This window comes from Copidosoma floridanum, unplaced genomic scaffold (assembly GCF_036245765.1).
Source record: "Copidosoma floridanum isolate Cflo_tuat_1 unplaced genomic scaffold, Cflo_Japanese_pri ptg000005l, whole genome shotgun sequence".
Taxonomy (NCBI): domain Eukaryota; kingdom Metazoa; phylum Arthropoda; class Insecta; order Hymenoptera; family Encyrtidae; genus Copidosoma; species Copidosoma floridanum.
Window position 1 is genome coordinate 2,425,395 of NW_028321882.1, and position 19,885 is coordinate 2,445,279.

Consider the following 19,885-nt stretch of genomic DNA (forward strand, 5'->3'; position numbering starts at 1 on the left):
TTTGCCTGGAGAGGACTCCATATATAAGGACGTCCACTCCTTGCCGGTTAAGGTGGCTCATCACGATGGTGCCGTATCAAGCAGGGGCACCGGGGGGGCTTTTCTATAAATTATAAATTTACTGAATATAAACCAATAAAAAGACAGTTAGTGGTTTGTGCCATGTCTTATTCATGATTTATGAGCAAAAAAATGCGAAAAAATTCCGTAATTGAAAAAAGTTACTATTGATAGGGTATCGAAAAAGCTGCGTACGTCCCTATCCAAGCAGACGAACTCGCGCGTGTGCCTCAGCTCCAGTACCTGTCAACTTTCTTATACTTGTTTTGTGTGTATTTTTTTACCAGTAAATATTAAATTAATGCTTGTAAAAAATGAATGCTAATTACAATATCAGGCGAACGAGAGGAAAAAAGCGAGGTCAGTTCATGAAGAAAATCGTCGCTGATGGTTGGAGAAAAGCCACGGGTGACTACTAACACAAAAGTATTAGACAAAATAAGCCAAATATTTGTTTGTAATGAAAAGTAAAGGATATTTTATTTGATTGGAATTTATATTATTTATGGCGTTATTGATATGTTGTCATCAAATGAACAATTAATATAAAAGTTTTATATTCAACTATTTTTTATTCAACCTATTTATTTAAATTATGGTTATTTAATATTTTTACACAAAGTTTTTGCAATAATATGCGCTCAAAACCGAGCATGACATTCCAGTTTTAGATGTAAACAATATTTTTACAATTTTTTTGCCCACATTCTTATATGACATTTGAATCTCCCGGGCTAGCGCCAAGAATCAAAATTGAGGTTATCCTGCGGTTAGAACTTTCAAGACTTTATATCTTTTTGTTTTTACCGGTAATCTTGGACTTTCGCGATTTTGTTAGAAAGAGGATTATTTAAACTACTTGCTCTCAGTTTCTGGAGACTGTGGCCCGACTTTTAGCCTACGAAATCTAACACTTTCGGTGAAAAAATCAGACTGCTCCATAAGACCAATGCTAAAATTTCAAACTTTCAATATGATTATTTTTCGATTTTGGCCGGCAACATGCCCTAAAATTTTAACTGTACGTCCGTTTAGTCATATTTTAACATAAATTTCAATTTGGGTGCAATGGCTCGACTTTCAAAAATGTGATGAGCCACCTTAAGCCAGCGCTCTCTGCCAAAGCATCAGATCCATCTTAATAAGCATCCCCGGAGAAGCCCCATGTTTCAGGGACCACTCCTCGCCGGTAAGGCTGACGATCCCTGCCTGGTGCATCGGATCCACTAATCCCTACCTGTAGCCCTAACACTGTTTTGCATTTACTCAAGCCCAAAGATCCGTGGAGCAAGGAAAAAATCCTGGAATTACTCTGAAGAAAAATTCCACGGAAAAGCTCGCCCCAAAACAGCCAGGATTACATAGGAAATTTTCCCGATGGAAACAGTTTTTAAAAAAATCTGCATTTACCAGGGATTGAACTCACGACCCCCTAGAACAGCGTTGTATCAATACTTAGTACGCCTACCACTGAGCCAACGCCGCGCGCCGCTCATATAAGAAGACCCTTATTTTCTCATGGTAAATTATACGCAGCTTTATCAAGATGTAAAAATGAAAATAATTTTTTGGTTTAAGTAGAAAGAGAAAAAAATGTAAAAGTAGAAAATAATGTTTAGAAAGACATGACTTTAGAGTTTTCAGAATTAAATCAATAATATCTATGACTATGTGTTGAAATTTATAATACTAATTTATATTTTGTTTTTTAATAAAAGAACATAACGTAATGCTGTGTTTTTATGATAGAACTTTTCGTTTAAGAAAATTCGATTTTCAACTTTTGAGACTAAGAAATCTCTGATTTTTTAAACAAAATTTCTTGTATTTTAATGTAATAGCTTGATATACTTGTTATAAAAAAATTAGTATAAGATTGTTTTCAAAACATTTGATAAGTCTTATTATCATTAATATTTCAAATTCCAGTTGCAGAAATGAGTTTTGATTTATTAATTTATGAAGTTGATTGACATCAATTATATTGTTTATGATACTTATACGTTGAAAAAATAGATAAGAAGACGGTTTTTTAATTAGGATAAATAATTCATTAATAAGTACAAAGTTTTTGGGGCATTCTATTTTTTTCGTGTTACTATTATTATAAAATAGTGTAATATTTATTATTCATCCTGAGTAAATGCTTACAAATACTTTTTATAAATTCATAAGACAATTTTTTGCTTAAGTAGATAAGCTATGCCATTTCTGGACTCAACCTCCTAGGGTGGTAGGGGGAAGAGGGAAGGGGGAGCTCGTACTGTTGTACGAGTGATTTTGACCGTGGTGGTAGTGGTGGGATGGAGAGGGATAGTGCATCCGCTCGCCGGCAGCTCACGTTGTCTTACAAGGACTGCAGCATATGGTGGAGGGGGAAACCACGTGGGCAAGTTATTTTTTCTCTCTCGTTCCGATGTAAGATTCGTGGATGGGGACACTGCGTGCATGAGCTCTCTCTTTTCGCTTTTACTTTAGGCAGTACATATATATTCATCTTGCTCAGCAGAGTGCTCTCTTTTTCTTCCTCCTGCTGTTAGACAAGGGTTCAAGCGCTGTATGTATGTGTATGTATGTATATATGTTCGTCCTCTTATGCACACGCTTACGTATACATCTGCGAAGTCTTACACTCCTACGGTATACCGTACATGCTTATACGTTACTCTTGTAAAAGCACACGCATACAAGCGCAAGCGTACGCATACATGCGACCGTACACATGCACCACGCGCGAACGTACGTATGCTCACGTGATTTTGCGCGTACTCGTGCAAGCGTATGCATGCTTACGCAATCGTACGCGTGCATCACGTGCAAGCGTATGCGTGTTCGCGCGATCGTATTGAAATTATTGAAAAGGTAAAAATATGTAATAACACTTTTTTTAATAAGTAAGGGAAAAGAACATCAGATCAGAGTGATTCGTACATGACTTAAGTGTACTGAAAAGAGCAATCATCAAGGGAGAAAAAGTGAGACATCTCTAATGCAGATATGGACTTTAAAGGAGATAACAAATAAATAGGAGCGTTTTAAACAGACATTTTGTAATCGTACACAAGTGTCTTAACCAAATAGTCTTATATTTCTGAGAAAAATGGATAAACTATATAACAGGTATGAGACTTATGCATACCGTAACCGGTTAAATTCGTTGAAAGAGAAAAAATATGAAACGAGTCTTCCTTCATCAAGTGAGGGAAAAGAACATCATATCAGAGTGATTCATGCTTAACTTAAAGGTACTCAAGAGAGAAATCGTCAAGCTATAAAAAGTATGAGACAAGTATAATGTAGGTGTACGCCATTGAGGAGATAACATATATATTTGCTATATTGCTGTACACTTATATCTAAACAAGACAAGACTTGTTCTGGTTTTTTTCCAAACAAAATTTCTTTCATTTATTTCATTTTAGTTCCATGGTGTTTTCGCTAGTTGTCTTTCTTTTACAAACATGACACGCATACGCTGCTATAAATGGAAGTAAAGTTGTCTTTCCAGAGTTTAAGTACGAAGAAGCTCGCAGTTAACAACACGGATCAAATTTTTGAGAATTTTAACAATGCCAATGTTGTTGAACGTTTTGTCATTTTTTTCATATAGTGTGACTTAAACATTAACGTTAACTGAATGAAGAAAATATTACTAGTATTCAAGATCTATTATTGATAACTGTGAAACTGTGATTTAAAGTATTTCAGACTACAAAAAAACTATAAAATTATCATCATATGTCAAACGAAAGTTATTGAATGTTGAATGACTAATATCAACTTTTTTAGTAACATTTTATAAAAAAACAAAAGTGTGCGGATCAGGTATTTCTACGTATGTAACGCAAGATAATCAAAGTGTTCCGTGGGAAGAGATCAAGCGCATTTAAAAATCGTATTCGGACCGTTGTGATTGCAAATAGTGAACACTTGGATATAGTGAACTTTCTTAAGTCTGCTGAAAAACAATTCTTTTTAAAAGTGCAAGAAATTATACACTGAAATCTCTAAAAATTAATACTATACTTACGACAGAATTTGCAATAGTAAAAAAAGATACCAAGACGATTGAAGTTAATTCTGAGAGCGTTCTTAGTACGACAGAATTACAGAATGGTTCAAAATTAATATAAAACAACCACTTACTGTTAGTATAGAGGAATTTCAACAGCAAGATTCTGGTTGGAGTATCCGTGCAATATTAAATATTGTATTGAATATTAATAAATATAACGCAATGAGCGTTAGTTCGTATATTGAGCTTCCTCCTTCCACCATAAAAAAAAGCTTGTGTAAATGTAAAAAATACTGATCAAAAATGTTTCATGTAGGCAATTTTATCCGCTCTTTACAGTGTGAATTATAATATAAATCGAGTTTCTAGTCACAAAAAATATAAGAGTAATTATGATTTTAGTGGAATCATCTTTCCGGTACAACCTAAGCAATTACCAAAACTTGAAAACAATAAAAATATTTTAGTTAATATTAAAAAAAAAAAAAAATAATTAAAAAATAAAAAAACCACTTTACCTCTTCACTTATCAGCGAAAAATGAAGATAAGCACAAAAATTTGCTTCTTATACAAAAATATTACCATGATGTGCATAGTGAGATAAAAAATAAAAAAAACGAACGCAGGTATTAATGCAGAAAATGATATTTATTTGCACAATGAAGTTAAAGAGGTAGTAGAAGAATCAGAAGGAGAAGAAGAGGAGAAAAGAGGAGAAGACGAAAAGTATGTCTCAAGAGAAAATTTCATTATTGATAAGGATGAAGAAAGAGGACAAGATGATGAATCAGAGGAGAGACAAGCTGGTGATTCTATTTGTATTGATCATAACGATCATGAAAATGATATATATATATATATATATATATATATATATATGTATATATCGTTATCATTACGTTTAGATTAAAGATTTATCTAGGCTTGTGAGTAATTCTCTAAGTAAACACAATCATAAAAAATTTATCTGTGATCGCTGTCTACATTATTTTTTAACTAATGAAAAGTTAATATCTCATGCAGTTGAATGTGTTCAAGTAAATAAATCTAAAGTAACTTTACTGAGAAATGATGGCAATATGTTAAAATTTGAAAATCACAAGAATAAAAATATGGTGCCATTTATTATTTATGGAGATTTTGAGTGCACGTTAAAATCAGTGCAAAATACTGAACGTGCTATACTACACCAGAAGATCCTCAGTATAGGATTTTATATGAAGTGTAGTTTTGATGATTCTAAATCAAGATATATGTGCTATAGACAAACGTGTAAAGACAACGAAATTCAGCGACTTGGTTTGTGAAAAAAATAATCGACATTGCCTTAGAATTACAAAAACTATATGACAATCCAGTACCTATAAGGCCACTAACTAATGAGAAAGATTTTGACTTTTTTAATGCTGATAGATGTCACATATGTGAAAAAATTATTAAGAATATTAAAAAAGTTCATGACCATTGACATTTAACAGGAGAGTAAGCACTATATATTTATCTCTAAAGATAAAACTTTGTTACCAACTTCAATATAATTTTTCTATTCAGGTATAGAGGACCTGCTCATAACGATTGCAATCTAAAATATCAAGACTCCCGATAGTTACAAATAGTATTTCATAATCTCAGTAACTATGATGCTCATTTATTCATAAAAGAACTCGTCAGTTGTTTTCCTGGTCGAGAAAACGTCATATCTCAAACAAAAGAAAAGTATATTTCTTTTACAAAGTACGTCGAAGGAACAAGTATTAACTTACGCTTCATTGACCCGTTCCAATTCTCACCATCATATCTAGAAAAGTTAGCATCTCACTTGGAGCAGCATATTATTTTAGAAAATGTTTTTAATCAAGATGATTGCTACTCTGTAGAAAAAATAGAACAAATTCAGCTGCTTAAGAAAAAAGATGTGTTCCCATACGATTATGCAACATCACTAAAAAAACTTCAAGAAATAATGCTTCTGCCAAAATATCACTTTTACAGTAAATTATATAATACTCACATAGGTAATGAGAATTACATTCATGCACAAACTATGTGGAAAACTTTTAATATTGCAAATCTTGGACAATATTCTGGTTTATACCTTAAAACTGGTGTGCTCCTGTTATATGAAGTTTTCGAAAAATTTAGGATTAATTGTCTTAAAGTATACTAATTAGATCCTGCCCGCTACTATACTACACCGGGCTTCACGTGGGATGCTATGTTTAAAAAAAAACGTAAGTTTTTATACATTTATATACAACTTATTTTACAATAAATTATTACAAACTTGTAACTAACATTAAAATTTTTTATTTATAATTTTTTTTACTTTTATAGATTTCGCTTGAACTCATAACAGACCTTAATATGTTTATGTTTCTTAAAAAAGGTATAAGAGGAGGAATAAGTCAATGTTGTAACAGATATTCAGAGGCAAATAATTAGTACATGGATGATTATGAAAAAGATGAATTATATTGTTTATTATGATGTAAAAAATTTATATGGTTGGGCTATGACTCAACCACTACCGTATGGTGAGTTTAGGTGGGTTGAAAGTATTCAACAACTATCACATGACTTTTATAAACTTGGCAAAGATAGTGCCTATGGTTATATTTTAGAAATAGATTTAGAATGTTCCATAGATCTTCACAATTTCCACGAGGATCTACCATTATGCTCTGAGCATATTTCAGCTCCATTATCAAAACACAAGAAGTTGATGACAACATTAGATGATAAGCATAAACATGTTTTGCATTATGAAGCACTAAAACAGGCAGTGTCACATGGATAACGAGTAACAAATTTAAAATTTTGGCTGAGTACATGGCTCAAACCGTACATTGACTTAAATAGCAATGAATGAAAAAAAGCTAAGAACGAGTTTGAAAAAATGCTTTTTAAATTTTTTAATAATGCCATTTTTGGCAAGACGATTAAAAATCTGCGGAAAATAGTAGATGTCAAAATATTTAATTATCGGGAAGAACGTTATGGTGCTGCAGCCTACATTTAAAAATCCAATTTTCATAGCTGTGACATTTTTTTATGAAAATTTTGTAGCAGTTCAACTACAACGAACAGAAGTTATGATGAGAAAACCCATGTACACTGGGCTCAGTGTATTGGACTTATCAAAAACGCTTGTATATCGTTTTCATTACGATTACATGCACTCTAAATTGCATAATAATTGCAAACTTTTATACACTGACACAGATAGTTTGTTATACGAAATAACAAACCACAGCATATATGAATCAATGAAAATGAATATTCAAAAATTTGATACTTCTGATTACCCAGAAAACAACAAATTTAATGTACCTTAGAAAAACAAGAAAATTGTAGGACTTATAAAAGACGAATGTAATGGTAATATTATATCAAAATTCGCAGGTCTGAGAAGTAAGATGTATAGTATCCTCATGCAGGACCAAAGCATATAAAAAAGAAAGGGTAATAAGACAAATATTGCAAAAGCCACAATCAATTTGGATGCTTACATTGAGTGTCTACATGACTTTAACAAAAGTATTACACGAGAGTAAATAAGTATTCGCCATCATTAAATCCATACCAAGAAACAAAATAAAATATCTCTTAGCTCGTATAGTGATAAAAGATATATTTTACTACTTCTACCGATACATTACCTTTGGGACATTATAAGATAAAGGAGGAGAAACAAAAAATTAGGAAAGAAAAAAAAGAAAAAAATGTGAGAGAAAGTTTTCAAGAAATACATAGTCACAACGGGAGTAATAAAAGCCAGTTAGTTCCAGAAAATTTATTTGACATTGGGGAGGAAAATATGCAACAACACGTTTCATCTCCACACAGTTTGAACCCGAATGATATGGAAGTGATTAATCAAAGAGAGGTATTTAGATCGTCTTACTTATTTACCTAGGGTATATTACCTAGGGAGCTGTTTAAATTAACGAATGGTTAAGGAGAATATAGGAATGAAAGAAAAGGAAATAGAAATGATAAAAAAATAGTAAGTAAAGAAGACATGGATGGAAGTGCAGTAAAAATTTGCAAAGTGGTGGGGATCTCTCCTTGTAAGGAACTGCTAATACCATCTCAGATCAGTTCGATAAGAAACATCAATGCTTCGCAAGTGCTTTGTCACTAAAAGATAAATGTACTAAAAATTTGTTTTGATAACTTAAAAAATTTCAAGTAGTATGGATTTTCTTTCAGAGTAAATTGCAAAATAACTTTCACTAAATTATGCAATGATTACTGAAAATATTTTGTATTTTTTTTTTCAATAATTTCTGCATTTAAAATTTGCTAAGGGTTACGTGCAAACTCAATTTATATGTGAGAAATCTTATATCACAATTTAAACTAAAATCCCAATTTAAAACAAGAGAAATTTCCTTCTTAATTATAAATTAACAATCGGGTATGATATTTAGCAAATTTTTCATAACGGCGTTCATCACACATAGTGTTCTCTGTACTATCTTCCTAAGATTTTATCAAGATGTTCGTAGTAATTTTCGAACATCAGGTGTTAATTTGTGATTGTTTAACAACACTATTTTTGAGGTGTTAAATGTTGACAAACTTGAATTTAACACATAACTTAATGGAAGAGTCCAAAATAGAATTTATTAGAAAATGGTCTGTACAGTTCATCCATTTAGTTTTTGTATCACACGGCACTATAAAAATAAAATTATATTCAGTTTTCAGAGGGGTCGACAAGTTGTTTTCAGAATAAAAAAAAAGAAAACATCTGTGTCTTAAACCCATATCCAGCATGTGATTGTATAGCTTCATTCAGAACTAAATAAAATACACATGTGTCGTTAAAACTTTTACTTTATACTAAGTGAATTCCCAGTTTCAACTAAGACTCCCTGATGTGGCAATGACTATTTAAACTCCTCTTGCAACTCATTTGACTTGCTCTTTTTTACTTCCATCACCACAGATAAATACTCTGAAATAAAATATTATTCATGTTATGAGATTTATTTTTTTATTTAATAATGGATTTATTTTATACAATCGATGGTATATACTCACGCCTTAATACTATGATGGTAATATTTATTAACTTGATTCTGAATTTGTAAGATACACTCTCATGTTGGCACCATCACCAGGCCGGTAAAATGAAATCAATGAGTTTAATAGGTTTTTAATCATCAATGAGTATTAAGGCAGGTAAAAAAAAAGCAAGAGTTATTTCTGGAGAAATAAAAGAGATTTGACCATAAAACTGAATTTTCAAATATGATCAATAACTTTTTAGCACGAAAAATGAGAGAAATGTTTTTTTGATGATACTTATCCTATCTTTTTGTTCTCTGTTAAAAAGGTATAGTCAATATTAATGTTCTTACAAGCCAAATTTTTTACACATTTTTTGTCATGTGGGCTACGACAAGATCTTCTATGTACAAAATTTTCTTTACAGCAGGATGATAAGCTCATTCACCTTTATTTTTACAAATTATCTGGCTGCAGCTGTCTGATTCATATTGATATCGGCTGTACTCGTATATACGTTTGTCATGAAGTCATCACATTTACTAATTCTATCATAACTATACAATCACATTAACCTTAAACAATAATAACAAAACAACTGTAGCAGACACAAAATGACTTCTCTGCTTATGTGTAGATCATATGTATAGAGAAAACTCAGTAAATATACCTATACCCAACATCATATGAGGCTGGCAGCACTGCTTCGTTTCAAGAACATACCTATCTATCAACTATCAGACTTGCAGCTAACTCGATTATTTCATAAACACTGAGCATGAAAAAAATCTTGTTTTGAGCATTTTAAGGTACACAATTTCATTTTCGTTATTTAAACGACTTTCTGGCCCATACTCGTCTGTAAAGCTGTAGAGTAGGATTGAAATAGCTAAATGAAACCAAAATACACAGAAGGCACACCGGTAGTGATAACTTTTTTTTGTTATTTGAAAATTTGAGTATACGAATAGCAAGTCATTAGTATCGCGGTCGCCGAGTTCTGTCTGCTTTTTAAACTCGTCTCGTCGCACTTCCACGCGACTTGATATCAAAAAATTACTATGCAGTTAAGGCAGCCAAGCAACCGTTACAAGAGAGTTAACAGCATACTCAGACTATTGCATAGGCATTTAACGTCAAAACCTAGATTTATTGTCATCGCGTAGTTCCTTACATATTTTGCCTGATGAACAGAAAATACTTAGATCGGATAAAATCAACTTTTGGAAGAGAATATTCTGAAAAACTTAAATGAATAAATTACATTCCTTATATATAGGGCTTCAAACAGCCCATAAGCTACTCTGTGTTAAAAATTTTTGCTGTAGTTTCATCAACACAGAATGCCGGGCTAATTATGTTTATATTTAAGAACCTGATGCCTTGGAAGAGGCTTACTGACGAATACAAAATAAAAAATACTTAGCTGTAGTTTAATTATGATTGGATAGCATAGGAGACAAGTAAACTACCATGCAATATTATAGGTTAAGTTTTCAGAGTGCTTTTATAATGTTTGAAATGTATTTGCGGAAGGCTTTGTATACCGAAGTTAGTTGTTCATAATATGGAGGTTTTACACCCACTAATATAATTGAGATCCTTTGTTTGTAGTAACTACAAAGTGTTATTGAAAATAATTGTGCTGTACATAACGTCAAGCTATATTTAAACACTTTGTTTTGTTAGTAGACTTTATGGATGCAGAGTAATTACTTAATGGAGAAGTGCAACAGTGACTGTATATTGCATGTTAGAGCGTGATTGAGGCACCCTTCAATACAGAAGGTAGGTGAAAGGGAGGAATCTCTATTGTAACATACATTATAGCAGTGACAATTTTTTTTTAAATTATAGCTAAGTTTTATTGATATGAGTACAAGAATTCACTTGTCGATCTGTTTAGGCAAATAAACAAAGAAAACGCAGAAGTTGTTGAATGTGTTTTTTATCATCGTTGTTGCAACGTTTCTTCAGGTATATTTACTGACCTCATCAGGCTGAAAAGGAGTTAACGAATTGAGGAAAAACTGTATGTATTACATTAAATATCAAACCTCATATTAACACAAGAGTAACTTAAAACAACGAACCTGTTTACTTCGCGGGAGCGAATCGTGGAATACAGTTCACATTGAACGTATATATTTTGAATTATGAGTAAAAGTTACATACACAATATACATACATAACTACACACAGTCAAATAAACATGTCTAGAACTGTGTGTTTATTTGCCTAAACAGATCGACAAGTGAATTTTTGAATCATCTACTAGTCGATGCTTTTCACCAAAGGAATATTTTGATATTTGATAACTCTACAAAATAGGAGTTTTGTGCTTACCTAAGGGCACATTTAATAAACGGATAATATTTTGATATTGTTAGCTTTCTAATCACCAATGCACGCGTAGCTAAGAGTACATTTTCAATGATAAATAATACTGAAAAACTGTTAAACTTTTTATCGTCAATGCTTGCTCACCTAAGGGCACATTTCACTCATAAATAATACTGAAAAGCTGTGAGATTTTTAATCGCTAGCGCTAACTTGCGTGAGGGCAAATTTTATCATTAAATAATACTTCAAAACTGTTAGGTTTTATTATCACCGATGCTTGCCCACCTAGGACACATTCAGTTGATAAAAAACTCCAAATAATTTTTAGGTTTTTAATTGCCAATGCTCGTTTTCCTAAGGGCACATATAATGAATAGAGAATTTTTTAAATCTCTTGAGTTTTTAATCACCAGTACTTGCTCACCTAAGGGCATATTTTATTAATAAATAATACAGAAAAAATATTTGGTTTCTCACCACATATTTTTGATTGTCTAAAAGCACGTTTTATCAATATACTAGTGGCCCTCTTGGCTTTATCCAAGATTCACTGAGTGGAACACCGTTGTGCGTTGACACGCTATTATTATTAAAAAAAATTTTTTTTAAAATCCATGTAATTTTATCAAATATTAAACTATAAAAATGTTTAAAAAAACATGATGTTAAAAAGTACAGTACGTTCTATACACCATAATATACTTGTTGAAACTTAAGAGCCATTGAGTTGCAGTTACTAACTTACAATAAAAAAAGGCTGTTAAAACTAAAAAAATTTTAAACAAACCAAAAAATATAACTAACAATTCGTTTTCTAATCACAATAGTTCACCATCAGAACAATAAAGTTCTGAAGCCTTCTTTGCCTCCAGGGTTTTAATGAAAAGCTAATTGCTTACTTAACGATTTTTTTGTTTGTCAATTTTGATACTGCTGTTTTCAATTCAACATCAATAGAGTTTATTGAGTGGTTCTTGCAGTTAGCGATTAAAATGGGTTTAAGGACCTTGCTTTGCTTTTGCTCACGAGCAAAAGCCCTTACACTTTACTACATTCAACAACATTTATTTAAGTAGAATAATTTTCTGAATTTTTCATAGCACAACCACATTACTTTGACTATTTAGATGTTTTTTTTGTTAAAAAAAACTCATTGGAAATTGTAAAGAGAACTGTATTCAGTTTAGTATGTCTATTAATAAAGGGCAATTAATCTAGATTTATTGTGAGTCTTACACTTCTTCAATTTCTTAGGACGGGCAAAAGAATAGTATTTTATCATTTCAGAATTCGTATAGATCCTCGAAAACCTTATTTTACTTTTTCGCCTGGATCCTAGAAACTTCTTGGAATTTTTTTTAATTCTAAAGATCTTTGAAATTTTGCTATATGCCAAGTGATTTGATGCATTTTGACCTCCTACATGCAGTAAGTAAAGCTATTTACCTTAAATTTTTTACTAATTGATTGTTAATAACCATTTTTATTAATAAACTTAAAAAATTTTACTCTTGCTAAAAAAAATTGTTTTTTAACTCTTTGGTACATTTGGAACAAAAAACTAATTAGGACGCCTTCACTTAAGCCCCATAAAGTTTCAAGTAGAAAATTTCATAAGTTTAATAAAACAACGTTTTCATATTATATGACTACGTATTACTCAGCTGTTACTGCGTTAAATACAACTCACCAAGATTTAAAATTTACTTTTAAATCATTACTTTCAGATGAATTGAGATTTATAACAATCTGTAACTTGGCAACCATTGTATCATTCAACTTACAATCTTTATTAGCGTCTTCTGTATCGTCGATCATTAGTGAAGAAAATCGAGCCAAATAAATGTAATGTAATGTCCATGGTAAATAACATTGTAATATTAACAATATTTTAATGTAACAAAAAAACTTTTTTATCATGTTTGAGCTATTTTTAGCAAAAAAGTTCTCTTAACAACTTTTTCAAAACCATATCGATTTTATAAAAAATTTGCTCTAAATTGGCTCAAATTGCCTGGACTAAGGATTAATTGTACACAAGTGTCTAAAAACAACTATGCGTTTATTAACAATGACACAGTTGCCAAGCTGCAGATTGTTACAAATTATTATTTATCTGAAAGTTCTCATCTTACGAAATGTAAGCCTAGGCGAGTTGAAAATAATGCAGTAAAAGACAGGTCATACGTAGTTAAGAATCTTACAAACATTTTGTCTAACTCGAAAAATATTTTACTCAAAAACTGAAGGGGCTTAGGTGTAAGTATTTGTTTCTATGCATATTTATATATTTTATAGTGATTTTGGAGACTCATTCCAGACATATCCCCCTCAACTTCCTCAGCCCTTCTGAAGAAGGTCAAATTCTATCAGTTTTTACGTCATTTTTGTTGGATTTAATTATTGTGTGCCTCATTAACCCCCTTTAACCCCCTTAAAATTTTAAAGAACCCCCCCAGCCACTCTCAACCCCTCTCATATAGTATAATTCTATCGGTTCTCACGTTATTTTAAATTGGATTTAATTTTTGTTCTCTCCCCTCTAACCCTTTAGAATTCTTTTACAATTTTAAAGGTTTCCCTTTGCTGCCCCTCACAATCATAAAAAATCATCTCCCTCCAAATGAAAAATATTTCTATCGGTCGTCACGTTTTTTTTTCTTGGTTAAAATTACGCATACAATTGTAATTTACGTATTCAACTGAATTTAAAAAATGAGGAACTATCGGGCAAATCGCGCCAAAGGCGATACCCTACTAGTAAATATATGTAACCCTTACTTTTTCATTAAAAATATGCCAAGGAATATGAAAAAAAATGTTTCAAACCAAAATAGCATTCATAAATATTAACGATAATTTATTATATAAACGATAACATATAATATAACGGACACTTATTAACGATACTGAACTATCAAAAGCAAAGAAAAACAGTGGAGAGTGGGTGCTTGGGTACCCAAGTAAGAAGTTATACTTCTATAAAATTATATGGCGGACAATGTTATTATAAATATAAATGTACCTTCTATAAAACAATATTCTGAACAAAGGTGATCCAATTACTGTTGGAATAAGTACACCTATGTTAATTGGGCGTGGTTTTATAAATATTTTAATATTCGGTAACTGAATAATTGTAAATAGTATATTATGGGTTAATTCAGTATAAACATATATACGTACATGGAGGCTGGGCAGTATGAGATTATGCAGTTTCATCGAATCTTCCGATAATCTCAGAACAACTTCTTAGCGCCTACGCCGATTAAATATCTAACGCCACCCTCACATCTGCCACATACGTTCACACACTTATTCTTAGTTTATATTTAATACCCGAAATATAACTGTATCTCGAAAATTAAGACAGACCATACTGCAGTGCTGCTTTCTCCAATAGCATAGTAGTACATGCCAGTGAATGTCCCTTACGAATAGGTTTTTTGACAGATATTATTCAAGCATCAAAAGTATACTAAAAATACCACAAAAAGTACCCTAAAAAAATTGTAGAATGTGTAACCGTACTCTTTTTCACATGTTATTTTTAAAAATTTGCCATTTAATTCGTAACTTTATGGAAAAATCACTTAAAGTTGCATTTACAAGATTTGTACAAGCCTCTTAGTTTTTGTTTGTATAAGAAATTTCTTTTAGATAAACCTGTTTCATTTTTAAGTAGATCTACTCGTATACTATTTTTTTTTTTTTTTTTTTTATTAACACAAAAAACAAGTGGTTAAGTATGCGTAAAAGCGTGTATGTAAGTACATCCATATAAGAAAAATAATTTCCACCGTTGCTGCATATGTTTGCGCTTCTCCCCCCTCTCTGAATTTCGCGCTGAACTTTTCTCCTACTAACTATGTGATAAACGTCCTTAAGTCAAAAAAAATCACCTCAACCACAAAGGAAAAATTGTGAAAAAAAAAACTTAATAAAAATTAAGTGTTGCATTTATACAGTACGAAAATTTTTTCATTTTAACTACAAAAATTTTGAGAAAATGTGAAGAAATTGTATAAAAAATTATTGACTATTTTTTAAAGTGACAAATTAATGATAAAGTGACAACATAATGAATGAATTTTTAATTATGCATATAAAAGCTGCTCCATTAATGTATACTGATTTCTAAATTAAAAAAAAACATGTATCTAAGAAATATACTTCATTAACTGAATTGTTTATTTACTTAATGCATAATCAAGCCAAATGAATGAATACACAGTAAACAAAAATTTGCATTGAAAATAAGTTACAAACTATAAGATAAGATTAAGTAATCAGAATTCCTATATTGGGACAGTTTAAAGCAGAGTGAGTGAGGGCCCTGGCTAGTGTGCAAGAGGTTGGAGGTTCAAATCTATTTGGAAACGGTTTTTTTTTTGAAATTTTTTTTTATGTATTTTTGTTATTTATTCGTTTTTTTTTTTTTTTTTTAATAGAATTGGTTAAAAAAAAGAAATTCAATTCAAAACGTGTGCTGTAGTGTAGTGCTATTATGTTATGTGGCGTGGGGTGTGGTGGCTTTGTGTGGTGTACAGGGAACCAGAAGTAAGTCATGAGAGGTGGGGCAAGGGAGAGAGAGAATCAATCAGAATCCACTTTCATTACACTTTTTCTCAAGGTATAAGTTTGGTGAGTGCAATAATTTAGTGATGTTATGAACAACTTTTTTTAATTAATAAGCTGTTGGAATTATTTAGTATTCCATAACTAGTGATTTTAGACCAAAAATAAAGTTTAATCTTAATTTTTTTATTTATGAACATATTGCAGTACTCTAAAATGATCTGTCAACATAATCTATGCGTGCTAGAATATGAACTTTCAAATAATACAACACAGACTAATATATTCTACTCATAAACGTATTAACTTTTCTACCCTGGCTGAGCAGGGAGGTTATTTAAATATAACAAAGGATAATGCAACGGTCATATAAAAAAAGATAATATGCAACTTTTCATCACATGTCACGTTGGATTTACACCAATTTATTAAAGTTAATCCCACTATAAAACTTGTAGATGTAACAATAATATCAACAATTATATAGCAAGAAATTTGCAAGAGTACTCATCAAATGTAGACAATTATTTGACGTAGTTAAGTTATGATACTTTTAGTCTAAGTATGTAATCAGTTTAAATGACGAGCCGTAACTGTTTTTATTAAACGCTTGAGCTGTGCTTCTTTTTATGTGGATCCGATTATTTATGTTTATTTTTTTTGAAGCGCTTGAGCTGTACTTTTTTTTGCTAAAATGTAATGAACCATGCTTGTTGTCGTCTTAACACGTGAGCTATATCTCTTTTCATCTGAATGCACTTGCTGTAATTCTTTTCTGCTGAAAATCGAAGCATTGCTTTTTTTGGTCTGAACACGTAAGTTCTTTTCGTCTCTTCTTCTCCTAAACCTGAGTTGTTCTTTTTTTTAGCAAAACTCTTGAGGTATGCTTATTTTTATGAGAGCTCCTGGGCTGAACTCTTTCACACGGATCATCAACTTGCAAACAGTTTCTCATTACTACACGTTTTTCAAGCCAGAAATTTCTCATAATGCACAAATACATTTATTTTGTAACTTCATATTTCTTTTCACTTGAAAAAAGCATGGAATGACAAATAATTGTGGAGATTGGAACACAAAGCGCGCGGGAGGGTAGAGCCCCACTAGCGTATATAAATATTCATGCGCGTATGTATATATACGTTTGTATGTACGGAAACTATACCATGGTATCCACCGTACCTGGAAGACCTGGAAAACCGGGAAATCTCAGGGAATAAATTTTGCTCTGGAAAAACCTGGAAATCTCAGGGAATTTTCAAATATTTCTGGAAATTTTATATAGAGTTTTATACTTTACAATTAATACAAATTATCCATAACAATTTTCCACATATATTAATACTTAAATTTAATTAAGGTAGAGATTTATCAAATTTAATATTAGTATGATCCATACAATAGATGGGAGAATATAACACATCTACTTGAATATAATACTTTTGAATTTAGCGCGGTTGCGTTGAATAATGCGTTCAAATCAGGTTTTAATGCTGCAAAATGAAATATCTCAGAGTTTTTAAAAGCTCTCTTTAATTTGTTTAACAATGTGCCTAGTAGAAGAGCTGATTATATCGCAGCCTCTAATTCAGATCTATTTCCATTTTATTTTTGTGGTATTCATTGGCTTGAAAACTCCAGAGTAGTTGAACGAACAAGAGAAATGTTACCTTTCTTAAGAAAATACGTGGAAAAAGTATTAAAAGATAAAACAGAACCTAGCTGTACTTAACTATTTCACTGTAGTAAGAAATATATTAGGTGATAAGTTTCTAGACGCCAAATTAATTTTTTTTCAATCGTTTGCTGAAGAAATTGAACCATTCTTAACAGAATTTCAGTCAAATGAACCAAAGACTCCTTTTTTATATGATAGATTACTAAAATTACATATTAATATTTTAGAAAGAATAGTTAAGCCAGAGTACACATGCGAACCCAAAAATATCATAAAAATAAATTTACTAGATGAAAGTATTCTATTGAAAGCAGATAAAATAAAAATTGGTTACGCAACTAAAAATGCAAAAAAAAATTAAAAAATATTTCAGAGTTAGATATTTTGAGATTTAAAAATGGTACTCGTACTATCATAAAATTTTTGGTTGACAAAACTTTTCTTAAATCTCCTTTAAAGTACCCGTTTGTTAGAGATTTATCTTGTTTTGATCCATCTTTTACGTTAAACGAGAGCCTTGCACGAAAACGTTTATCAATAGTTTTAGAAAAACTAGTCGATTGTAGTATTGTACCAGCTATTACAGCTGAAATAATTGAGAGAGAATTCAAAGAAATTATATCGCTTGAAACAACTAAAAAATTATTAAAAAGTTATAAGTCAGAAGACAGACTAGACGAGTTCTGGGTGAAAATAATAAATATTCATGGAGCTAGTAAATATAGTAATTTATTTGACTGAATAAAAATTATTATGATTTTTTCACACGGTAATACTGAGCTTGAAAGAGGGTTTTCTATTAATAAGGACTGTATTGTAGAAAATCAACAGGAAAAATCATTAATAGCTCAAAGAATGATTTACGATGCAATTAAATCGAGTCAAAAACCTTTACATGAATTTGAAATAAGCAAAAAGTTAATTTCTAGTGTTCGCATGTCATCATCTTTATACAAAGAAGATTTAATTAAAAAAAAAAAAAAAACGTGTTAAAGAACTAGAAGAGAAAAAGGCAAAAAAAAAGAAAAATATTAGCTTTAAAAGAATTAGAAAGTAAAAAGAGAAAAAAATAATAGATGACGCATTAAAAGAAAGCGCTGTAGTAGAGAAAAAAATATTAAATTTGAAACAGATATAAGTTTAGTTTGTTTAACAGATAAATATTTTTTATGTAATACATGTTTTATATGTTTATTATAAAAAAAAATTGTTATTAGATAATGATTGGCTGACAAATAAAAATTATAACTCATATTTGACAAACTTTTATTATTATAAAACTCCTGGAATTGTAAAAATTAAGCTCTGGAAAACCTGGAAATCTCAGGGAATTTTTTTCAGCAGATGCGGTGGACACCATGTATACTAATAGGCGTGTCACGTGAGCGTGAGTTTTTTCTTACGTACAAGAACTATACGTTCTAAGAAAAATAAATCAAACAGCACACCAACTAATAAATACAAAAAGACAAATGTTGAAAGAAAAATCTATCATTTTGAGTGTGTAGTGCCATTAAAAGCAAATTACTATAAACTTCCTTTCCATACCTATCTATAAAATTTCTGTAAAAAGAAATGATACATCAAGAAAGCTAGATTTATAAAGAAAAATACCACACACTAAAGTCCAACAGCACTTAAGTTAAGAAAGTTTAACTGATATCGATGATACCAATTTTTTCAGAATTTATTAGATTTTTAACCCAACTAACTCTTTAAGGGAACATGCATCAAAAAAGTTAAATACTTTGCCATACTTATCGTGAAAAACTAATTAGTGAATTTTTAAGTGTTAAGTATCACAGTCGTTTCATTGGTGTAGAAAGACTAAGCGTTTCGTTTAAAAAATTATAATGCTTCACATAAAATCAGGTTGCTCTTGATGTCTGTTTGTGAGTCAAACATAGGATTGCTTTGTTGTACAGAAGTGAGTGTTGTGCAGGTAAAACTAGACTTGAACTTAATGTACATGCAATGGACATGAAGAGAGAGCCGCTTTTAAGCCTATTGTAGATGAGGAAGCTGATAGCCCTCGAATGAAAATATTTCTTGAACCAACTATTCGATACCATCAACCTTGTTATAGATGAGAAAAAATCATACGAATGGAATAAAAATACAGTAAAAAATCTACTTACAAAATACAAAAACATTACTAGAAATCAGCTGTCTAAAATAAAAAAGTTTAAAAGTC

At 31.0% G+C, this 19,885-nt stretch overlaps 1 protein-coding gene and 1 pseudogene across 7 annotated transcripts in view; one reads left to right on the plus strand and one right to left on the minus strand.

Moving 5' to 3' along the window:
• Positions 1-19,885, minus strand: part of PIP5K59B (Phosphatidylinositol 4-phosphate 5-kinase 59B) — a 712,665-nt gene that overhangs the window by 242,093 nt on the left and 450,687 nt on the right. The gene's annotated exons all lie outside the window — the stretch shown is intronic.
• Positions 375-18,829, plus strand: LOC149375644 (uncharacterized; annotated as a pseudogene).